Source organism: Choloepus didactylus, chromosome 16 (genome assembly GCF_015220235.1).
Source record: "Choloepus didactylus isolate mChoDid1 chromosome 16, mChoDid1.pri, whole genome shotgun sequence".
Classification (NCBI taxonomy): domain Eukaryota; kingdom Metazoa; phylum Chordata; class Mammalia; order Pilosa; family Megalonychidae; genus Choloepus; species Choloepus didactylus.
In genome coordinates this window covers 76,746,536-76,772,968 of record NC_051322.1, presented here as the reverse complement: position 1 = coordinate 76,772,968, position 26,433 = coordinate 76,746,536, and the positions used below count along the sequence as shown (strand labels likewise).

The window sequence follows — 26,433 nt, the reverse complement described above, 5'->3', positions numbered from 1 at the left end:
GTTAAAAGGCAAAGAGAGTGTGGGCAATGAGGCATGTAGAATGGAACTATGATGCCATCAATCTTTCACATATTTTTAATACCAAAAAGTTTCTTTACTCTTTGAGCCAAGGATCTCCTGAGTAGGCCAGTTACTTTCTCACATACCTAACCTTTGGTTTCAGACTCCAAAATCTAGGACTATCCACTCAAGCAAGTATGCCTCTCTAGTCCATTAACCCTAAAACAGTTGAACTTGGGTCACTGAAGAATTATGATTAGCCATAAATGAAATTTAATTACTAGTAAGTAAACAAAATTAGTTTATATTCCAATAACATAAGAGACTGTGGTAAGTCCTTTTTTATTCTGAACTTACCAGGTGCAATTTATTCTCTAACAGAATAGAAAACCCTTGGAGGAAGCAGGAAAAAGATTGTTCTTTTTTGCCTAATGCAGAAAAATACAAGTTAGGTGTGAGTCACTTAATGAGTTTCCATGAAACGATGATACAAAATCATTTCTTAGAAAATGTGATGCAAAAGGCATAAGAATCCTGAATAATAATGCACAAGAATAAATTGGAAACCTAAGATGTATTTAATCAAAATAGTCATATTTTGCTTAGGGGTCTATGGTTTGGAACTTTAGGATCCATTCAGCTGAGCAGTTCTGGTCTCAACTGAGCTCACACTCATGTGTGCTGGGGGTCAGTGTAAGCCAACTGTTGTCTGATCCAGGATGGTTTTGGGTATAATGATGACTGGGACAATTCAGCTCTCCTCGTTCATTTAATATTGATATATTAAGGAATTTTCATGAGTAGCTCTGCATTGGGTGCTTTATAAGCAAATACTGTCCTTTCCTTCAAACCATCTTATTCTTGAAGCATAACATTCAGGTATGGTGCTTGCTTGTTGCATGTATTTGTTTGATATCAAACTTTTTCTCTGAATGGTTGAATATGATTGAAGTATCTTGGGTTAAATGAAATTTTTAGCCCCATCTGCTGAGACAGGAACAAACAAATATTTGCTTTGGATGGTTAAATGTTTCCTTAGAAGGAAATGATAGAGTAAATCAAATTCTTAGTATTCATTCTTTTGTAATAAATTCAGGAATAAACTTTCTTGATCACTGGCAGAATCCATACATGTTTTGCAAACTCTTAATCTGATCACCTGAACTGGATACTTGATCATGTTTTACTATTCTAGCTAGCAGGACAACAGCTCTTAAAGTTATTTAAATGGACTGATTGGATTTTGCATATCTTATCATTTTTCAAGATTCTATGATCAAAACAGTAAAGTCATAGTGATGATAGTTATTTCATAACAAAACGAATTTGAATACAACCATTCTTTTATCCAGACAGAAGGATTATACCTCATTCCTGGCTCAATTCTTTTCTTGCTGGTTATCCATGAATTTTCTCTTCTCTTTCTTGATCCACTTTGTTTCTCTCTCCAGCCCAGGATAGAATGCTTTCTAAGAAACTGCTGCAATACCAATTTTTACTCTTCTTATACTTTTTTTCCTGAGAATAAAATATGGAAGCAGATCACACAGTACAGTGTGATAGAAGTCTAACAGCAGCAGGCGCCCTTTTATCCTATAACCCTTATTGTCAGCACATGGATGGTTTTAGACAGCTGGTTGGGGCTGAGGGGCTTCCAGAGGTCACAGAACATAGCAATTCTCCTCAGCCAGGGGGAATCCTACAGAGCTCTAGGAAGATAATTCAGCAACAATTATATCTGTATCTTTCTTTTCTACAGATGAACCATCCCTAACCTCCCTTCAATTTTCTGTCCTAGGTGTCACAAGAAAAGAGCAAAATTATGAAATTAGCTCTTTATAACAGATGCATTGATTTACCCCTAAATCTAATATAAGTCCAGTTTGAATAGGCCTTGAAATAAAAGAAAAGGAACCATCACTCTCAGAATTGTATGGCGTTCTGGAAATACTAGGAAATAAAAAGACAACTTTATATCTTCCTACTCTTGAATAAAAAATAAAAGATCTTACTCATAGCTAAATTGTACCACATTAACTAAAATGGCAAATTCTGTTTTTTTTTTTCTGTCACTATCAAATACCCCTGAACACGATTCTTAATTGCTGTTGCTATACCCTGTCCAGGCTTCCCCTATGTTAACCCTGGAAACCTTGACTTCTGTCTCAGTAACAGCGCTGGCATAGTTCTCTTGAAGTTCATGAAAGTCTTCCTTGCATTTCTTTTTACTTGTATTATTGTCATTTTTATCATACAAACAGAAAAGTGTATAAAACAGACAAACATCAATACATCATCACAAAGAAAACACCCGGTAATTCACCTCCCAGGGCAAGAAATAGAACATTATCAGCAACTCAGAGGCCAACCCTCATTATCCCTCCAAAATACTAAACCCTCTATCCTCCCCACAGGCAACCACTACCATTGTGCCTATCGCTTGAGTTGAATTTTCCATGTTTTTGGACATGATGGGAATGAAATCATGTCTTTACCTTATGGAATTGTTACTGACTTATTTTACTCAGGGTACTCAAAGTTGGTGAGGTTCATCAATGTCCATGTCACTACATGCAGCAGCAGCATATTCATTTTCATTGAGTTTTGGGTGTGTGTGCTGTATGACTATTCCACTATTCCATCTAACCATATTACTGTTGACGTGCATTTCTATTGTTTCCAGTAATTGGTTATAACAAAAAATGCAACTATGAGCATTCTAAAAAAAAGAAAATTACCATGACAGCACAATAATTTTCTGCCAATACAGCCTAAAATTCATAAACTCAGTTTCATCGGGAAGAACCTCTGAAAAAAAAAAACACAATTTGAGTAATATTCTTTAAATGGATGGTTCATCAATTTTCTAATATATCCACATGAAGGAAAATTTGTGATATATTCAGATGAAAGAGAATAAATATACCTGTAAAAGAAATGAAACATTTGATATGAGACAGGACACTACTTGTTTTCTGCCTTTCTACATTTCTATCACTATTATTACTATTAACATTTTGCATGGTTGATAGGACATGTTTCAGTAATTGTTGAGGTGGGGCCAGGCCCCTAGATGAGATATTTGTACTACAACAAGGCTAATTTTATGATTGTGGTAATGTTCCTGAAAATACGTAAGAGAATGCCTCTGTTCTTAGTGAAATACTACAGAAATAATTAAAGAAAATGACTTTTTAAAACATCAAGATGCCTCTATTTGAAAGTAGATATGAGGGATGTGAAGTCATGTAACTGGAACTAGATGACAAGAGGGGGAAAAAGATAACCTAGGATGGAGCAACAATAAAAAATTCCCCAAGGAAGATACATGGACTGTATGAACAGTACTGTTTACAGTATTAGAAATCTTTAATCAAAAGCCTTGAAGATAACACAATGCAAACTTTTACAATTCAGGAAACAAAGTAGTTATTTCAGTTACTTGCTTTCCTGAAACTTTGCTTTGCTTTATTATATAGTGGTGAATTTTTACACTTGTGTGTTTTTGTAGCTTATAGATAATGTTTAAAATGTATTCAATACAATGAAAGAACCAGAATTTAAACTTCTCATTTAAGAAAAATTACCACAAGGGTGCAATAATTTTCTGCTAATAGAGCCTAAAATTCATAATCTCAATTTCAACAAGAAGAAATGTTAAAGAAAAACACAAATTGAAGAATAATCCTTAAAAGAATGGTACAGAAGATTTCTAATATGTCCAGATGAAGGAAATAATTGCAATATATTCAGATGAAGGAGAATAAATAAACATGACAAAGAAATGCCATATTTCATATGGGACTGGGCACTATTTTGGTTTATGCCTTTCAACATTTCTATCATTATTATTACTATTAACATTTTGCTTGTTTGACAGGTCATGATTGGGTAATTGCTGAGAGGGGACCATGCCCTTAGATGAGATATTTATACTACATCCAGGTTAATTTAATGATTCTGGTAATGTTTCTGTGAATACATAGGAGAATGTTTCTGTTCTTCAGTGAAATACTACAAGAAGAAGTAAAGAAACTGATATTTTTTTAAACATAAATTTAAAATTTTTAAAGAAAACATTATTATACAAGGATAATGAAACAATGTTAAAATAATGATAAAATAAATTTAATAAAGACACTTGACAGTTGTTGCTTTGCATCCTCATCAAGGCAAATGTGAGATCAGGGTGAGATTACACTCACCTGTTTTCATGGGTTTTGAGAAGAATTTTCACAGTCAGTGCCACTTGGGCCTACCCCCTTGGGCTACAGCAAACTTCATAATGGAGAGATCATAAAAGTCTTCTTCCTTTGTAATAAACTTGCTTTCAGATCTGAAACAAAATATGTGCCACATGTGTGGTTACTCTCTCCCAAGTACAGCACCATGTAAAAGGGGGACTTGGGGTGGGCATTCACATTTACATGTGTATTATTCTAACTCACAGAGCCAGGGAACATTTTCTTGCAGTACAGGGATATCCCTCAAGAAAATGAAAGTTCTCAGAACAAGGAACAAACAGTATTCTTGTACACCATCATGCATGTCCTCTGAGAGTCTCATCCTTGTCCCCAATCATGCTTCCATTCCACTCAACACAAAATATATCAGCCTCTCCATATACCAGGTGTTCTCTTTATCACAGGACAACCTTGACTGTCACTCAGCATTTAGTCCCAGAACGAAACTTCTGGCAAGCATAAATAGAGCAAGAAATCCCAACATTAAGACAGCCATGAGCCAATCCTTATTTCAGCTATAAATAGTGTACAGGGCAGATGCATCAAAATTATCCAAATTTCCCTGACTTGAAATGAGTTCATTGACTGTGAATGGGCATGCCACAGGAAAGGCTCTGCTAAGTGAATACACAGGATTCTAAGCTGCATGCCATAGATCCAGTGGCAATTTCTGTGCCACTGAAAAAAAAAAAGGCAGGCCAAAGCTTTTCCAGGGGCACTTCGTTAAAGTTCAACCTACCCACACCCAATTGGAATTTACCCTTGGACATTCTGGTATAGCATCTTCCATGGAGATTCAAAACCTCACCACCCATCAAGGCTTCAGGTGATCCTTGGGGTGCAGAATTATCCTCATATATCTACAACAAACTGCATAGGCCACAGCCCCTCCACCATCACCTGCACATTTTGGGAGCCCATTATATTTTCAGACCACAGGGCAGCCATTGCATTAGAGCCCTGTTGCTTAGCAGCCTGATGCCTATTGTGAGGCAGGAGAGGGTCAGTGGAATTTGCACATGTGCATTCCAAGCAACAACCAAAATCCTAAGCTGCTTTGGAAACTGGGATAGCTCTGTCTTCTTCACATGTTTGAGCCCCAGTGAGATTTCTTCCCTGAGTTCTGCTGATTCTGCACACAAGGCTTAATAGAGAAGCCTCTATTTGAAAGTGGATATAAGGGATGTGAAGTCATGTAACTGGAACTAGATGACAAGTGGGGGAAAAAGGTAACCTAGGACTGTGCAGCAATAAACAATACCCCAAAGAAGATACATGGACTATATGAAGAGTACTGTTTATAGTATTTGAAATCTTTAATCAAAAGCCTTGATTATAACCCTTTCATGCAAACTTGTGTAATGTGGGAAGCAAAGTAGTTATTTCAGGTTTCTTGCTTTCCTGAAAATTTGATTTGCTTTATATACAGTGGTAATTTTTGTTACTTGTGTGTTGTAGCTTATAGATAAAGTTTAAAATAAATTCAATACAAAAAAAACAAAAATTAAATTTCTCATTTAAAAAAATTACAATGTGAGCACAATAATTTTGTGCCAATACAGCCAAAAATTCATAACTCTATTTCATCATGAAAAGCCACTGAAAAATAAACAGAATTTGAAGAATATTCTTTAAAAGGATGGATCAGCAGCTTTCTAATATATCCAGATAAAGGAAATAATTGAAACATATTCAGACAAAAGAGGATAAATAAGCCTGGAATGAATTGCCATGTTTGATATGATACTGGACACTATTTTGTTTTGTGCCTTTCAACATTTCTATCATTATTATTATGATTAACATTTTGCTTGGTCTATAGGTCATGTTTAGGTAATTGTTGAGTGGGGGACCAAGCATCTAGATGAGATATTTGTACTACAACCAGGTTAATTTAATGATTGTTGTACTGTTCCTGTGAATACATAAGACAATGTCTCTGTTCTTAAGTCAATTGCTAGAAGAATAAATAAAGTGAAATTTTTAAAAAAATCTTTAAAATTTTTAAACAAAACCTTATTATACAAGGCATATGAAACTATGTTAAATTGGTGATAAAAGAAATTAAATAAAGACACCCCACATCTGTTTTTTTCCCTCCTCATGAAGGCACAGGATCAGATCTTGGGGAGATTACATTGACCTGCTTTCACGGGATATGAGAAGTATGGAAAAATTTAGTGCCACTTGGGCCTCTTTGCTTGGGCTTCAGCAAATTTTGGAATGGAGAGGTCATGGAGGTCTTCTTCCTTTGCTAATAAACTTGCTTTGAGATCTGGAACAAAATATGTGCCACATTTGTGGTTAATCCCTCCCAATCCAGCACCCTGTAAAAGGCGTACCTGGGGTGTGCATTCACAGTTACATGTTTATCATTCTGACAGAGCGAGGTTATGTTGGCTCCCAGGAAAGTGACATCCATCAGGACAATGATAGTTCCTGGACTAAGGAACAAACAATATTCAGTACACCCCATCATGCCTGCCTTCTGGGGGTCTACATCCCTGTCCACAATGAAGACCCCAACCCATCCAACACAAAATATATCAGCCTCTCCACATATCATGTGTTCTCTTCATCGCAGGACCAACTTGACTGTCACTCAGCTTCTAGGCCCAGAATAAGACTTCTGGCAAGCATTAATAGAGCAAGTAATCCCACCACAAAGACAGCCATTAGGCGATCGTCATGTCAGTTATAAGCAGTGGACAGTCAGGCACATCAAAGTTGTCCAAATTTCCATGACTTAAAGTGGGATAGTAGACTGCACATGGGCATGCATCATGGTAGGCTCTGATAAGTGATCACATGGGATGCTAAGATGCATGTTTTAGATCCAGTGGTAATTTCCATGTCACTGGAAAAAAACAGGTAGGCACAAGCTTGGCCAGGGGCACTTGATTTTAGTTTGGCCTACCCCACACCCAATTGGAATTTGCCCTTGGCCATTCCTTTATAGCATCCTCCAAAGAGAGTCAAAACCTGACCATCCATCAGGGCTGTAGGTGATCCTCAGGGCTGCAGAATCATCCTCATATACCTACAGCAAACTGCACAGGACACATCACCTCCACCATCACCTGCACACTAGGAGAGTTCATTATGTTTTCAGAACTCAGGGCATCCATTGGGATAGAGCCCTCTTGCTTAGCAAACTGGTTCCTATTGTGAGGAAGGTAAGGGTCAGCAGAATTTGTGCATGTGCATTTCAAGCACCCACCAGAATTCAAGTTTGCTTATAAACCTGGGCTGTCTTTCTCTCCTTCACAGGTTCAAGCCACAGTGAGATTTCTTCCTAGAGGTTTCTTGACTTGGGATTGCCTGCTATATATTAGGCACACCTGGGTACAGGGATTTGTATTTGGAGTAACATGAAAGATTCAGAAACACGTGGTGTGTTGTGTAGCTGATTCTGCACAAAAGGCTGAGCAGAGAAGCATCTATCTGAAAGTGGACAAGAGGGATGTGGAGTCATGTAACTGGAAATAAATGAAAAGTGGGGAAAAATGAAACCTAGGACTTTGGAGCAATAAACAATACCCCAAGGAAGATAAATGGACTGTTTGAAGAGTACTGTTTATAATATTAGAAATCTTTAATCAAATGCCTTTAAGACAACATGTTAATGCAATCTTGTGCAATGTGGGAAGCAAAGTAGTTATTTCAGATTACTTCCTTTCAAGAAACTTTGCTTTGGTTTATTATAAAGTGGTGATTTTTTATATTTGTGTGTTGTAGCTTATAGATAATGTTTAAAATGAATTCAATACAAGGAGAGAAACAAAAATTGAACTTCTCATTTAAAAAAACATTCTCCATGGGGGCACAATAATTTTCTGCCAATACAGCCTAAAATTCATAAATTCAATTTCATTCAGTAGGAAACACTGAAAAAAAAAAAAAACAATTTGAGAAATATTCTTTATAAGGATGGTTCAGAAGCTTTCTAATATGTCCAGATGAAGGAAATAATTGAGATATATTCAGATGAAAGAGAATAAATTAAACTGAAAAAGAAATGCCAAGTTTGATATGAGACAGGACACAATTTTGGTTTCTGCCTTTCTAAATTTCTATCATTATTACTGCTACTAACATTTTGCTTGGTCAATAGTGTATGATGGGTAATTTTTGAGCTGGGGACAAGGCCCCTAGGTAACATGCTTGTACTACAGCCAGGTTGGTTTAATGATTGTGGCAATTTTCCTGTGAATACATACAAGAATGTCTCAGATCTTAAGTGAAATACTACAAGAATAATTAAAGAAACTAACATTTTTAAACATAAATTTAAAATTTTTAAAAAACATTACACAAGGAATATGAAACAATGTTAAATCTGTGATAAAAGATATTAAATAAAGACAGTCCACATGTGGTGGTTTTCCTCCTCTTGAAGGTACAGGGTCAGATCAGGGTGAGATTACACTGACCTGCTTTCATGGGTTGGTCACAGTCAGTGCCGCTTGGGCCTCCTCCCTTGTGCTTTGGCAAAGTTGGGAATGGAAAAATCAGGGAAGTCTTCTTCCTTTGCTAATAAACATGCTATCAGGTCTGGAACAAAATATGTGCCATATTTGTGGTTAATCTCTCCCAAGTGCAGCACCATGTAAAAGGGGACTTCGGTTGTGCATTCACAGTTACATGTGTATCATTCTAACTGAAGGAGCCAGGTTATGTTTGCTCCCAGGAAAGGGTTTTCCCTCAGGGTTATTATAGTTCCTGGACCACAGATTAAAAATTTTCATTGTACACCATCATGTCTGCCCTCTGGATGTCTCCATCCCTGTCCCCAATCTTGCCTCCAACCCACTCAACACACAAAAAATCAGCCTCTCCACAAATCATGTGTTCTCTTCATCACTGGAGTACTTTGACTGTCACTCAGCATTTAGGCTCAGAATGAGAAAGCTGGCAAACATAAATAGAGCAAGATATCCCACCACTAAGACAGCCATGAGCAAATCCTCATGTCAGCTATAAACAGTGGACAAGGCAGACATATGAAAGTTGTCCAAATTTCCCTGCCTTAAAGTGGATTCATTGACTGCACATGGGAATGCCAAATGGTAGGTTCTGCTAAGTGAGAACCCAGGATGCTAAGCTGCATGTCTAAGATCCATTGGTAATTTCTGTACCATTGCTAAAAATAAGGTATGCCCAAGCTTGGCTAGGGGCACTTCATTAAAGTTCTGCATACCACAACCCAAATGGAATTTTCCCCTGGCCATTCCTGTATAGCATCATCCAGGGAGAGTCAAACCTCACAACCCATTGGGGCTGCAGGTGATCCTTGATGTTGCAGGTTCATCCCCATATATCTACACCACCTGCAGAGTACACAACACCTCTAACACCACCTGCAAACTTGTGGAGCCATTATATTTTCAGACAACATGACAGCCATTGTGCTAGAGCCCTTTGCTTAGCAACCTGATGCTTATTGTGAGGCAGGAGGTCAGCAGAATTTATGCATGTACATTCCAAGCAGCTGACAGAACTCTAGTCCACTTTGGAACCTGTTCTGGCTCTGTCTCCAGCATAGATTTGAGCCCCAGTCAGATTTCTTCCCTGATGTTTCTTTTTTTAGCATATGAAATTACATTTATTACACTCAAAAAGTCATCATAAAAACAGGAATTGGACTAGACTCTGTATTTGCTTTTTATTTCTTCTATTGGAGGTTTAAAAGAATCTTTTTTTCATAATACCCTAAAATTATGGACAAACTTAAAAGTACATTGACTATCAAGTTCTGGAAAATATACTACAATTGTTTAATTTGTCCCAAGCCTAAGTCCAGGAAGACTTTCCCATAGTGGTCAAAGAGCTTTCATTTTACTCATGGAAAATTTGGCAATTAGATCTTACTCAGTGTCACAGCCCAAGAGGGCTTTTGTAGCCAAAGGACTACAGAAAGCACCTCACATGTTCTGAGACATGAGCTTTTATTATAGGGCTTACCTACAGGGTAGGGAATTCGAGTCATGTTGCCCTGAAATCAGGAGCTGCTGTGAATGGATTCAGGAGGTGCTCTGAATGGCAGTGTGTTCAGAGCACAACATGGAAATAGTCCACACTTTGGGGGGTTGAATAAGCTCCTTATAAGGGCTCAAATTCCAATGGGTGTGAGAGCATAAGGCAGGGAGTGGGTCATGCAACAAGGAGGATGAGAGGATTACAGAGAGAACAGTATCTCAGGGAGTCTCAGGGAGGAGGTAGTTTTTGGTATAGGTTACAGTTAGCATCTGATGTTACAAGGAGAATAGGTCAAACCCTAGATGTCCTAGTTCAAGCAAATTGCTGCATACAGCTTTCAAGACACTTGGGAGGCCAGGGGCTCCCATATTCCACCCCCATGAAGCAATTTGCATTGACCATAGGACAGATGTTGAATCCATAATTCACAAAAACAACACAGTGAACAGCAGAGTACAAGTAAACCAGTACATGTGGACAGTAATCCTGATAAGAAGTGGCAGCATGGCCAAGTTAAAGAATTAAAGCCATTTGGACAAAGGATTAGCAGATAAATGTTCAATATTTTGTGTATGATCTGGCATGTGATCAAGAGCTTGTGTTGCATTTTTTGAGTTATCAGATACGTATACACAACATTGAGTGTTAATTAAAGCACAGGTACATCTGGGGCTAAAATAGCTAAAGGATAAAACTACCAGGAAATCTGCTTTATTCTATATCTAGGTTTTTTTTTTCTTAACCATTTCCTAACTTTGTCTATAGAAATAAATTTCCCTTTCTACAAACTTTCTATATCCATCCAGGTTTTTGTCCTACATTTTCTCTTTTCTATTCTAAAACGACCAGTAATTTAGGACAAACTACCTTCCTTTTCATTTTCATACAAAACATCCTTTATACCTCTTATAATTAAGTGACCAAAATAATTTTAGAAACCATTTTCAAGCAGTCTACAGCATATAATTACCCCAAAAGTTAAAACTTGTTAGAATAATGCTAAATACAACACTTCAGTTAATGCATTATTTAAACAGTAACAAACAATTTTTTAACAACAATTATTAGCACATGTAGGAAAAATATAAAAGCTGAGTTTTCATTAAAAAGAAGAGTTCTAGGTGAACATTTTTTTTAAATGCCCTACTTTCTGTCCCTGTGGAGCACCCTTTGGGGTCAGATCTACAGTTACTTTGGGGTTGCAAATTTATGCATACACTTCCCTGGGGGATGGGGGCCCTAGTTGGGGAATACAAATAATCTTTGGCACAGTAAATATCCCATGGGTAGGATTCTCAACCAGCTTAGCTGCATGGGCCAGAACCAGAACAAACTGACCTTATTTTCCCCAATTTCTAGTGTTTGTGGCACAGGCAAGAACAGATTATTATTGTCTTGCTGCAGCTTGAGGGCAGCTGGCCCCCCTTATTTGATGTCATAAGGCCTGCATGGGCCCCGCTGGAGTTAATGCTGGTACAATCCTCGAGTCCATTGTTGTAAGGAGTTTCTATCCTTCAAGTGTTCCTTTAAAAGGCCATACATTCTATCAATTAACCCAGGAGCTGTGGGATTATAGGGCAAGTGAAAAGTCCAAAGGACTTTATGTTCTGTTGCCCAGGCCTGGGTTAAGTGTCTAGTGAAGGTGGTCCCCCTATCACTGTCCATGTGGGTGGGGAGCCCAGAAAAGGCACTTAAATTCTTGTTTTTTAAAAGATACATATGGTAGCTTGCTAGTTGGCCTTGACTCTTAGGAAGGCCAGCAGCAGTCTCATAGCTGTATCTACAGTAGTGAAGGTGTATTTTGCCCCCTTGGACAGAGGAAGGGGCCAATATAGTCTACTTGCCACCAGGTTAGAGCAATCTGGTCTCAGCCAATGGGTCCAACTTGGTGAGGAAGCATTCCAGGCCATTACAGTGAGCAGGAGGGGCTAGCATCCTCTACTCCTTTTAACTCTTGTAAGGTGATAGGCAGCTGAAACTGCTGCACCAGCTTCCACAGTGTCTGGTACCCTCAGGGCCCTGTTTTCTGATGCAGTCATTCAGTTGTCTCATGCAATGTTGGTGTTAGGTTGGGGAATTTTGCTAGGGCATCTGAAGCTGCATTATCTGGCAATGAGTTAATATTATGGGCAGAAATACAGAAAGTAGTTACCTTACAATTCTGGCAAGCCACCCAGATGTGTTCCTACAGTTCCTTCCCCCATAGGGGGTGGTCAACCATCATCCATTTTTCCTATTTCCACATGGCCATCCATAATGATAGGCCTTGATATATGGCCCAATTATCTGAGCAGAAAGTCAAGGTGTCTCCTGTTTCATGGACAATTACCATCTGTACAGCCCACAGCTCAGCCCACTGGCGGCTTTGCAAAGTTCCAGTCTCCCACCAGATGATGTCAATACTTGGCTGGACAGTCATGGCCATCCAGATAGCATGTTGCCCAAGTGCCAATCCATCAGTACACCATGCAGAGTCAGGTGTACTCCCTTCTGTGACAATGGTGGGCAAGGGAGGAGCCACCTCTGGAAGATCAACAGGAGGCAGAGCATGCTGCTCTTCCACATAGGACATCACTCCTAAAATTGCATGCATCTCTGCACTCACAGGGCTATTAAAAATTCAGCATTGTAGGACATAAGCTTTCCATTTTGTCAATGTGCTTAGCTAAGCACTCCCTGAATGGGGCTCATTTATAGTCTCCTTTGTCCACTCTTGTAAGTGTGTGGCCACTGGGCACTTGTGAGTTAAACCTTTCACTTGTAACAGAGCATTGTAAGCTTCACACAATTGTTTTTCCAACAGGCTGTATCTGAGTTCTGTGCCCTTCCAAAGTTGGCAGCAGAATCTAATAGTTACACATTTAGCCTGTTGCCTTTGCCATAAAACCCACCCAAAGCCAATATTGGCACTGGCCACATCCAATTCACAGGATATATCAGGGTCCACCCCCCTTAAAGCCTGTGCTTGTGCTTTTATAAACACAGCCTGCCATGGTAAATCCAATTCCCATGCTTTTCTTTTCTAATAAGGGTGTACAAAAGTTTTAAAATTTTTAAATAGAGTATAAACAGTTTCCAATAATCTAATAAACCAAGAAAAGCTATTAATAGTTTAGGGGTTAGCAGTATAGGATAACTTTGTATTTTAGGAACAATAGCTAAAGGAATAGCTTTAATTTTGCCCAATGAGACAATACCCAAGAACTTGAAAGAATGTCCAGATTCTTTTAATATGCTTTTATTTATTGCCCATCCTCAACTTTCAAGGTTGGTCACCACTGTGCTAGTGGCAATTTTTAGTTCTGGAAAAGAATTACTGGTTGGTATGATATCACCATTATAGTGGAACATACTGGGTGTCCTTTTCTTTAAATCTTGTGCTACCAGTCCATGGCAGATGGTGGGACTGTGGAGGTATCCTTGTGGAAGCACAGCAAATGTCCATTGTTGGTTTTCCCACAAGTGGACACAGTCTGGATGGGGGGATCTAAGATACTAAAATAAGCATTGACAAGATCTAACACAAAGTGAAATTGGCTTAATTGGGTACTCATATCCTGCAACAAGGTACCTATGTTTGACACAACTGCAAACAAAGAAGTTATTAAATTTAAGTTTGATATAATTAATAGTAATTTGCCAGGTACCATTAGACTTTGCCATCAGCCAGATAGGGCTATTAAATGACCCTGATATTTAAACTAATATATTGCCACAGAACATTTGAGGGAAGTTACCGTTTGTTGGACCAGAGGATGTGCATGCTTACTTCCCTCACTTTTAATTTCCTGGGCAGACAGGGACTCATCATCTTTTGATGAGGAACCAACATGGTCCCACACTTTAGGGCCCCAGTCAGGGGAAGCTAGGGTATGCCTAACTTGCCCTTTGGGCAGCTTATGCCCTCTAACTCTGGTGTACAGGTATGCCAGTATTTGTAAACTTTTATCCAGAGAATCTTTCAATTCACCGTGGTTCAACTGCATAGCCCTTTCTAACTTCATTTCCTCTTCTAAGTGACAGACTGTCACATCAGCCATTAAGGCCTTTTCTGTAGCTGCACACACAGCCTCTGAGAACAGCTAAGCTACTGCTGCAGCAGCCTGGTGGCTTTCTATTCCTCATGAAATCCTTCTAGTTATGTGACCTGTAGCAGGAGAGCTATCAGTCCAGCCAAGGAGCCATATGCATCTCCATACTCCCTCAGCAGACATCATTCATCTAGGAGGGTAGCCACCCTTCCCCACATAAGTGTCCCAGGCCACCCCAGAACCTACCAGGGGACTTCCACTTTCCCTTCCCCAAGTTCATGTCATCAGTGGCTGGGTTATCTTTAGTCACCAGGCTGGCTTGCCAGTTGTCATGGCCCAAGAGGGCTTTTGTAGCCAAAGGACTAAAAGCACTGGACAAATTCTGAGACATGAGTGTTTATTATAGGGCTTAACAACAGGGTGGGGAAGTCAACGTTGAGCCAAATTACCCTGAAATCAGGAGCTTATCAGAATGGATTCAGGAACTGCTCTGAATGGTGGCCACTTCAGAGCACAATGTGGAAATAGTCCCTCCCTGATGTTTCTTAACTTCACATTTTCTGCTGTATATTAGGCACACCTGGGTACAGAGATTCCTATTTGGAGTAATGGGAAATATTCAGAAACACTTGGTGTGGTGTGTAGAAGATTTTGCACACAGGGATGGGCAGAGAAGACTCTATTTGTAAGTGGATATGAGGGATGTGAGCTCATGTAACTGGAACAAGATGACAGGAGGAGGAAAAAGGAAACCTAAGATGGTGCATAAATAAACAATGCCCCAAGGAAGATACATGGACTGTGTGAAGAGTACTGTTAATAATATTAGAAATCTTTAATCAAATGCAAACTTGTGCAATGTGGTAAGCAAAGTAGTTATTTCAAGTTACTTGCTTTCCAGAAACTTGTTTGCTTTATTATAAAGTGGTGATTTTGATACTTGTGTGTTGTTGTAGCTTATAGATTATGTTTAAAAAGAATTCAGTACAATGAAAGAAACAAAAATTTATTTCTCATTTAAAAAAAATAACCATGAGGGCCCAATAAATTTCTGCCAATACAGTCTAAAATTCATAAGCTCAATTTCATTCAGTAAGAAACACTGAAAAATACACAATTTGAGGAATATTCTTTAAAAGGATGGTTCAGAAGCTTTCTAATATGTCCAGATGAAGGAAATCATTGAAATATATTCAGATGAAAGAGAATAAATAAACCTGGAAAATAAATGGCATGATGGATGTGAGACTGCACACAATTTTGGTTTGTGCCTTTCTATGTTTCTATCATAATTATTACTATTAACATTTTGCTTGGTCAATAGGACATGATTGGGTGATTGTTGAGGTGGGAACCAGTCCACTAGATGAGTTATTTGTAGAACAACCAGGTTAATATAATAATTGTGGTGATGTTCCTGTGAATACATAAGGGAATGTCTGTCTTCTTAAGTGAAATACTACAAGAAAAATTAAAGAAATTGACATTTTTAAAACATAAATTTAAAATTATTAGAGAAATCCTTATTATATAAGGAATAGGAAACAATGTTAAATTGGTGATAAAATAAATTAAGTAAAGACAATTCACGTGTGTTGCTTTCCTGGCTCATGAAGGCACAGAATCAGATCAGAGTGAGATTACAGTCACCTGCTTTCATGGGTTATGAGAATGGTGACAAACTGTGCCACTTGGGTCTACTCCCTTGGGCTTTAGCAAATTTGGGAATGGAGAGTTTGGAGAAGTCTTATCACTTTGCCAATAAACTTGCTTATATATATGGAAAATATATGGCCTACAGTTGTGGATATTTTCTCCCAAATCCAGTACCATGTAAAAGAGAGACTTGGGGTGGCCATTCACACTTACATGTGTATTATTATAACTGACAGAGAAAGGGAATGTTGGCTCCCAGGCAGGGATATCCCTTCAGGCAATGATATTTTCTGGACCAATGAACAAACAATATTCAGTGTACACCATCATGCCTGTACTGTGGGAGTCTCATCCAATTCCCCAATCATGTCTTCAACCCACTCAACACAAATATATCAGCCTCTCCACATATCATGTGTTCTCTTCATTACAGGACCACCATGACTGTCACTCAGCATTTAGGCCCAAAATGAGAATACTGGCTAGCATATATAGAGCAAGAATTCCAACTAAGACAGACATGAGACAATTCTCATGTCAGCTATAAACAGTGGACATGGCAGACATATCAAAGTTGTCCAAATTTACCTGATTTAAAGTGGATTTATTGATGGCACAAGGGCATGCCACATGGTAGGCTCTGTTAAGTATGCACCTGGAATGCTAAGATGCAAGTCTTAGATCCATTTGTAATTTCTGTGCCAGTGGGGGAAAAAAGGCAGGCCCAAGCTTGGCCAGGGTCACTTCATTAAGTTCTGCCTACCACACACCCAACTCAAATTTGCACTTGGCCATTCCTGTATAGCATCCTTCAGGAAGAGTCAAACTCTCACCAACCATCAGGGCTGCAGGTTATCCTCATGGCTGCATAATCATCCTCATATACCTACAACAAACTGCACAGACCACAACTCCACCACCACCTGCAGAATTCGGGGGCCCATTGTATTTTCAGACAACAGGGCAAGCATTGGGATACAGCACTATTGCCTAGAAACCTGATGCCTATTGTGAGGCAGGAGAGGGTCAAAGAATTTGTGCATGTGCATTCCAAGCACCCACCAGAATTCCAGTCCTCTTTGGAACCTGTGCTGGCTATGTCTCCTCCAAAGTTTCAAGCACGAGTGAGATTTCTTCCCTTAGGTTTCTTAACTTGGGATTTCCTGCTGTATATTAGGCACACCCGGGTTCAGGGATGCCTAATTGGAGTAATGGGAAAGATTCAGAAACACTTGGTGTGGTGTGTAGCTCTTTTGCACACAAAGGTCAGCAAAGAATCTGCTATTTGAAAGTGGATATGAGGAGTGTGAAGTCATGAAACTGGAACTAGATGAGAAGAGGTGGAAAAAGGAAACCTAAGTGTGTGCAGCAATAAAGTATACTCCAGGGAAGACACATGGATTGTATGAAGAGTACTGTTTATAATATTAGAAATCTTTAATCAAAAGGCTTGTAGATAACACATTAATGCAAACTTGTGCAACATGGGAAGCAAAGAATTTATTTCAGGTTACTTGCTTTCCTGAAACTTTGCTTTGCTTTATTATAAAGGGATGATATTTGATACTTATGTGTTTTTGTAGCTTAAAGATAATTTTTAAAATGAATTCAATACAATAAAAGAAACAAAATTTAAAATTCTCAATAAAAAAAATCACCATGAGGGCACCATAATTTTCTGCCAATATAGCCTAAAATTCATAAACTCAATTTCATCAGGAGGAAACACTGAAAAAAAAAAACACAATTTAAGGAATATTTTTTAAAAAGATGATTCAGCAGATTTCTAATATATCAAAATGAAGGAAATAATTGAGATATATTCAGATGAAAAAGAGTAAGTAATGCTGAAAAACAAATGGCATGTTTGATATGAGACTGGACACTATTTTGGTTTGTACCTTTCTATATTTCTCTCATTATTATTACTATTAACATTTTGATTGGTCAATTGGACATGATTGGGTAATTGATGAGGTGGGGACCACGTCTGTAGATGAGATATTTGAACTACAATGATGTTAATTTAATGATTATGGTAACATTACTGTGAATATATAAGAGAATATCTACATTCTCCAGTGAAATACTACAAGATAAATTTAAAAACTGACATTTTTTAAACATAAGTTAAATATTGTTAAAGAAAAACTTGTTATACAAAGAATATGAAACAATGTTAAATCAGTATTAAAAGAAATTAAATAAAGACACATCATAAGTGTTGGTTTCCCTCCTCATGAAGGCACAGATTCAGTTCAGGGTGAGATTACACTGACCTGCTTTCATGGGATATGAGAAGATTGGTCAAAGTCAGTGCCACTTGGACCTACTCCCTTGGGCTTCAGCAAATTTGGTAATTGAGAGGTCAGGAAAGTCATATTCCTTTGCTAATAAACTTAATTTCATATCTGGAACTAAATATGTGCCACATTTGTGATTAATCTCTCCCAAGTCCAGCACCATGTAAAAGGTGGACATGGGGTGGGCATTCAGAGTTACATGTGTATCATTCTAACAGACAGAGCTAGGATATGTTGGCTTCAAGGAAAGGGATATCTGTCAGGACAATGATCATTCCTGGATGAAGGAACAAAATTATTCAGTGTACATCATCATGCCTCCTTTCTGGATGTCTCCATCCCTGTTCCCAATATTACCTCCAACACACTCAACAAAAAATATATCAGCCTCTCCACAGATCATTTGTTCTCTTCTTCACAGGACTGCCTTGACTGTCACTCAGCATTTAGGCCAGAATGAGACTACTGGCAAGCATAAATAGAGAAAGAATTTCCACCACTAAGACAGCCATGGGCCAATCTTCATGTCATCTACAAACAGTGGACAGTGCAGACACATCAAAGTTATCCAAATTTCCCTGACTTAAAGTGGGTTCACTGACTGCACATGGGCATGGCTCATAGTAGGCTCTGCTAAGTAAGCACCTGGGATGCTAAGCTGCATGTCTTAGATCCAGTTGTAATTTCTGTGCCATTGGAAAAAGAAAGGCAGGCCCAATCTTGGGGGGTTCACTTCAATAAAGATCCACCTACCACACACCCAATTTGAATTTGCACTTGGCAATTCCTGTATAACATCCTCCTGGGAGAGTCAAACACTCACCATCCATTGGGGTTGCAAGTGATACTTGTGGCTGCAGAATCATCCCCATATACCAACAACCTGCACAGGCCCCATCACCTCCACCATCACCTGCATACTTGGGGAGCCCATAATATTTTCAGACAACAAGGCAGCCATTGGCATAGAGCCCTGTTGCTTTGCTACCTGATGCCTATTGTGATGCAAGAAAAGGTCAGCATAATTAGTGCATGTGCATTCCAAGCAACCACCAAAATTCTAGGCCCCTTTGGAACATAGGCTGCCTTTGTCTTCTCTACAGGTTTGAGCCCCAGTGATATTTTTTCCTTGAGGTTTCTTAATGTGGCATTTTGTTTGGTATATTAGGCACACCTGGGAAAGCAGATTCATATTTGGAGTAATGGGAAACATTCAGAAAAACATGGTGTTGTGTGTAGCTGATTCTAGACACAAGACTCTGCAGAGAAGCCTTTATTTGAAAGTAGATATGAGGATGTGAAGTCGTGTAACTGGAAATATATGACAAGCAGTGGAAAAAGGAAACCTAGGACTATGCAGCAAAAAACAATTCCCCAAGGAAGATACATGGACTGTATGAAGAGTACTGTTTATAATATTAGAAAACTTTAATCAATAGTCTTGAAGATAATCCATTAGTGCAAACTTGGGCAATGCAGAAAGCAAAGAAGTAATTTCAGGTTACTTCCTTTCTTGAAACTTTGCTTTGCCTTATTATAAAGTGGTGATTTTTCATACCTGTATTTTGTTGTAGCTTATAGATAACGCTTAAAATGAATTGAATGCAATGAAAGAAACAAAAATTTAACTTCTTATTTAAAAAATAAACACACCATGAGGGCAAAATAATTTTCTGCCAATACAACCTAAAATTCATAAACTCAATTTCATCAGGAAGAATCACTGAAAAAAAAAAAAACACAATATGTGGAATATTACTTAAAAGTATTGTTCAGCAGCTTTCTAAAGATTCAAATGAATAAAATAATTGAGATATATCCCAATGAAAGAGAATAAATAAAACATGAAAAAGAAATGCCATGTTTGATAAGAGACTGCACACTATTTTGGTTTGTGCCTTTCTACATTTCTCTCATTATTATTACTATTAACATTTTGCTTGGTCAATAGGACATGATTGTGTAAATTTTTAGGTGGGGACCAGACCCCTAGATGATATATTTCTACTACAGGCAGGTTAATTTAATGATTCTGGTAATGTTCCTGTGAATACATAAAGAGAATGTCTCTGTTCTTCAGTGAAATACTATGAGAATAATTAAAGAGACTGACATTTTTTAAACATAATTTTTAAAGTGTTAAAGAAAACATTAGTTTACAAGGAATATGAAACAATGTTAAATCAGTTATAAAAGAAATTAAATACAGACCCTTCACATGGTTGGTTTCCGTCCTCATGAAGGCACAGGAACAGATCAGGGTGAGTTTTCACTGACCTGCTTTCATTGGATATGAGAAGAATGGTCATAGTCAGTGGCACTTGGTCCTAATCCCTTGGGCTTCAGGAAATTTGAGAATGTAGTTGTCAGGGAAGTCTTCTTTGCTAATAAAACTGCTTTCAGATCTGGAACAAAATATGTGTCACATTTGTTGCTGATCTCTCACAAGTCCAGCACCATGTAAAAGGAGGCCTTGTGGTGGGCATTCACATTTTCATGTGTATCATTCTAAGTGACAGAGCCTGGGCATGTTTGCTCCCAGGATAGGGATACCCCCAGGGCAATGTTAGTTCCTGGACCATGGAACAAACAATCATCAGTGTATACCATCATGACAGCCCTCTGGGAGTCTCCATCCCTGTCCCCAATTGTGCCTCCAAACCACTCAATCAAAAATATATCAGACTCTCCACATATCGTGTGTACTCTTCATCACGGGAACACCTTGAGTGTTACTCAATATTTAGGCCCAGAATGAGATATCTGATGAGCATAAATAGAGCAAGAAATCCCACTACAAAGACAGGACAGCCATGATCCAATCCTCATGTCAGCTATAAACACTGGACTGGAGAGACACATCAAAGTTGTCCAAATTTCCATGCCTTAAAGTGGCTTCATTGAATTCACATGGGCATGCCTCAAGCTAGGCTCAGCTAAGTGAGCACTGGGATGCTAAACTGCTTGTCTTAGCTCCAGTGGTAATTTCTGTGCCATTGGGAAAAAAAGGCATGCCAAAGCTTGGCAAGAGGCACTTCATTAAGGGTCCACCTACCCCACAACCAAATGGAATTTTCCCTTGGACATATCTGTATAGCTTCCTTCAGTGACAGTCGAACCCTCACCATCCATAAGGGCTGCAGCTGACCCTCATGGCTGCAGAATCATCCTCATATACCTACAACAAACTGCACAAACCACAACTCCAACATCACCAGCAAACTTGGGGAGCCCATTATATTTTCAGACACCAGGGCAGCCATTGGGATAGAACCCTCTTGCTTAGCAACCTGATGCCTATTGTGAGGCAGGAGAGGGACAGCAGAATTTGTGCATGCATACCAAGCATCAGCCAGAATTCTAAGCTGCTTTGGGAACTGGGCTGTCACTGTCTCCTCCACAGGTTCAAACCCCTGTGAGATTTCACCCCTGAGGTTTCCTCACTTGGGATTTCCTGCTGTATATTAGGCACACCAGGAAACACAGATTCCTATGTGGAGTAATGGCAAAGGTTCAGAAACATTTGGTGTGGTGTGTAGCTGATTCTGCACACAAGGCTCAGCAGAGAAACCTCTATTTGAATGTGGATATGAGTGATTTGATATCGTGTAACAAGAACTAGATGACAAGAGGTGGAAAAAGGAAACCTAGGACTATTCAGCAAAAAAGCAATACCCAAAGGAAGATACATGGCCTGTACGAAGAATAGTGTTTATAATATTAGAAATCTTTAATAAAATGCCTTGAAGATAGCCCATTAATGCAAACTTGTGCAATGCATGAAGCAAAGTAGTTATTTCAGCTTACTTGCTTTCCTGAAACTTTGCTTTGCTTTAATATAAAGTGGTGATATTTGATACTTGTGTATTGTTGTAGCTTATAGATAATGTTTAAAGTGAATTCAATACAATGAAAGAAACAAAAATAAACTTCTCATTTCAAAAAATATCACCATAAGGGCACAATTATTTTCTGCAACACAGCCTAAAATTCATAAACACAATTTTTTCAGAAAGAAACAATGAAAAATAAAACCCAATTTGAGGAATATTCTTTAAAAGGATGGTTCATGAAATTTCTAATATGTCCAGATGAAGGAAATAATTGAGATATTCAGATGAAATGGAACAAATAAACCTGAAGAAGAAATGCTATGTTTGATATGAGACTGGACACTATTTTGTTTTGTGACTTTCTACATTTATATCATTATTATTAGTCTTAAAATTTTGCTTGGTGAATAGGCCATGTTTGGGTAATTGTTGAGATGGGGACCAGAACCCTAGATGAGATATTTGTACTACAAGTTTAATTTAATTCTTGTGGTAAATTTCCTGTGATTACATAAGAGAATGTCTCTGTTCTTAAGTGAAATATTGCAAGAATAATTAAATATATTTTTAAACATAAATTAAAAATTTTTAAAGTAATACTTATTATATAAGGAATATGAAACAATGTTAAATCAGTGATAAGTAAATTAAATAGACATCACATGTGTTGCTTTCCCTCCTCAGGAAAGCACAGGGTGTGATCAGGGTGAGATTACACTGACGTGTTTTCATGTGATATGAGAAGAATGTTCACAGTCAGTGCCACTTGGGCATACCCTTTTGGACTTCATGAAATCTGGGAATGGGAGGTTGGGGAAGTCTTCCTCCTTTGCTAATAACCTTGCTTTCAGATCCAGAACAAAATATGTGTGACATATGTAGTTAATCTGTCCAATTCCAGCAACATGTAAAAGGGGGACTTGGGGTGGGCATTCACAATTACACATGTATCAGTCTAACTGACAGAGCCAGGTTATGTTGGCTCCCAGGACAGGGATATACCTCAGGGCCATGAAAGTACCTGGACCAAGGAACAAACAATATTCAGTGTACACCATCATGCCTGCCCTCTGGGAGGCTCCATCTCTGTCCACAATCAGGCCTCCAATCCACTCAACATAAAATATATCTTCCTCTACACATAACATGTGGTCTCTTCATCACAGGACCACCTTGACTGTCATTCAGCATTTAGGCCTGGAATGAGATTTCCTACAAGCATAAATAGAGCAAGAAATCCCAACAGTAAGGAAGCCATAAGTGAATCCCCATGTTAGTGATAAACAGTGGACAGGGCAGACACATCATAGTAGTCCAAATTTCCCAGAGTTAAAGTGTGTTCATTGAGTGTGCATGGGTTTGTCTCATGGTAGGCAATGCTAGGTGAGCACCCAGGATGCTAAGCTGCATGTCTTAGATCCAGTGATAATTTATGTGTCATTGAAAACAAAGGCAGGCCCAAGCTTGGACAGGGTCATTTCCTTAAAGTCCTGCCTGCCCCATCAAAAATTGGAATTTTCCATTGGCCATTCATGTATAGCATCCTCCAGGGAGAGACAACCCCTCACTATCCAATGGGGCTGCAGGTGATCCTCAGGGCTGCAGAATCATCCTCATATACCTACAACAAACAACAAAGGCCACAACACCCCCACCATAACCTGCACAATTTGGCAGCCCATTATATTTTAAGACCATGGGGCAGCCATTTGGATAGAGCCCTGTTGCTTAGCAACCTGATGCCTATTGTGAGGCAGGAGTGGTTCAGTGGAATCTCTGCATGCAAATTCCAAGCACCCATCAGAATTATAGGCCACTTTGGAACCTGGGCTGGCTCAGTCTCCTCTACATGTTTGAGCTCCCATGAGATTTCATCCCAAAGATTTCTTAAGTTGGGATTTCCTGCTGTACGTTAGGCACACCTGCTTTCAGGGATTCCTATTTGGAGTAATGGTAAAGATTCAGAAACACTTATGGTGTGTGGCTGATTCTGCCCACAAGGTTCAGCAGAGAAGCCTGTGTTTGAAAGTGGATATGTGGGATGTGAAGTCATTTATCTGGAACTAGGAGACAAGAGGGGGAAAAAGGAAACCTATGTCTGTGCAGCAAAAATCTATACTCAAAGGAAGATACATGGAATGTCAGAAGACTACTGTTTATAGTATTAGAAATCTTTTATCAAAAGCCTTGAATATAACCCATAAATGCAAACTTGAGCAATGAGGGAAGCAAAGTAGTTATTTCAGGTTATTGCTTTCCTGAAACTTTCCTTTGCTTTATTATAAAGTGGTGATTTTTGAGACTTGGGATTTGTTGTAGCTTATAGATAATGTTTAAAATGTATTCAATACAATGAAACAAACAAAAATTAAACTTCTCATTTAAAAAGAAATCTCCATGAGGGTAGACTAATTTTCAGCCAACACAGCCTAAAATTCATAAACTCAATTTCATCCGAAAGAAACACTGAAAAAAAACACTCTTTGAGAAATAATCTTTAAAGGATGGTTCAACAGCATTCTAATCTGTCCAGATGAGGGAAATTGTGATAAATTCAGAAGAAAGAGAATAAACAAACCTGAAAAAGAAATGCCATGTTTGATATGAAACTGGACACTATTTTGGTTTGTGACTTTCTATATATCTATCATTATTATTACTATTAACATTTTGCTTGGTTGATAGAACATTATTGGGTAATTGTTGATGTTGGGACCAGGCCCCTAGATGAGATATTTGTACTACAACCAGGGTAATGTAATGATTGTGGTAATGTTCCTGTGAATACATGAGAGAAAGTCTCTGTTCTTAATTGAAATACTATAAGAATAATTCAAAAAATTGACATTATTTAAACAAATTGAAAACTGTTAAAGAAATCCTTATTATAAAAATAATATGAAAACATGAAATTGGTGATAAAAGAAATTAAACAAAGACACTTTACATGCATTGATTTCCCTCCTAATGAAGGCACAGGGTATGATCAGGGTGAGATTACATTGACCTGCTTTCATGGGATACGAGAAGAATGGTCACAGATAGTGCCACTTGTGCCTAACCCCTTGGATCCAGCAAATTTGGAATGGTGAGGACTGGGAAGCCTTCTTCCTTTGTAATAATCTTGCTGTCAGATCTGGAACAAAATATGTGCCACATTTGTGGTTAATCTCTCCCAATTCAAGTGGTAAAAGGGGGAATTGGGGTGGGAATTCAAAGTTACATGTGTATAATTTTCACTGACACTGCCAGGGTTCTTTCCCTCCCAGTGCAGGGATATCCCTCAGGGAAATGATAGTTTCTGGATGAAGGAAAAAACAATATTCAGTGTACAACATCATGCCTGTCCTCTGGGAGTCTCTCTCCCTATCCCCAATCTTGCCTCCAAACCATTCATCACAAAATATATCAGCCTCTCCACAAATAATGTTTTCTCTTTATCACAGAACCACCTTGACTGTCACTCCGCATTTAGGTCTAGATTGAGACTTCTGGCAAGAATAAATACAGCAAGATATCTCCCCACTAAGAGAGCCATGAGCCAATCCTCATGTCAGCTATAAACAGTGGACACAGCAGACACATCAAAGTTGTCCAAACTTCCCTGAATTAAAGTGGCTTCATTGACTACAGATGGGCATGCTTCATGGTAGGCTCTACCAAGTGAGCACCAGGAATGCTAAGTGGCATGTCTTAGATACAGTGGTAATTTCTGTGACATTGGAAAAAAAAGACAGGCCCAGCTTGATTTGGGGCACTTATTTAAAGCTTTGTCTACCCCACACCCATTTGTAATTTGCCCTTGACCATTCCTGTATAGCATCCACCAGGGAGAGTCAAACCCTCACAATCCATCAGGTCTGCAGGTGACCCTTGGGGCTGCAGAATTGACCTCATATATATAAAAGAAACTGCAAAGACCATAACACCTCCACCATCACCTGCAAACTTTTGGAGCCCATTGTATTTTCAGACCACAAGGCAGCTATTGGGAAAGAGCACTGTTACTTAGCAACTTGATGCCTATTGTGAGGCAGGAGAGGGTCAGCAGAATTTGCACATGTGCATTTCAAGTCACTACCAGAATTCTAGTCCACTTTGGAACCTGGAGTGGCTCTTTCTACTCTATAGGTTTAAGCCCCAGTAAGAATTCTTCCATGAGGTTTCTTATCTTGGGATTTCCTTCTGTATATTAGGCACACCTGGGTACAGGGATTCCTATTTGGAGTAATGAGAAAGACTCAGAAACACTGTGTGGTGTGTAGCTGATTCTGCCCACAGGGTTCAGCCAAGAAGCCTCTATTTGAAAGTGGATATGATGGATATGAAGTCATGTACCTGGAACTAGATTACCAGAGAGAGAAAAATTAAACCCAGGACTATGCAG

The 26,433-nt window shown here is 38.7% G+C and overlaps 1 pseudogene; it reads right to left on the bottom strand.

Annotated features, from left to right (window-relative positions):
- The window catches only part of LOC119511352, a 172,992-nt pseudogene that overhangs the window by 109,705 nt on the left and 36,854 nt on the right, over window positions 1–26,433 (bottom strand).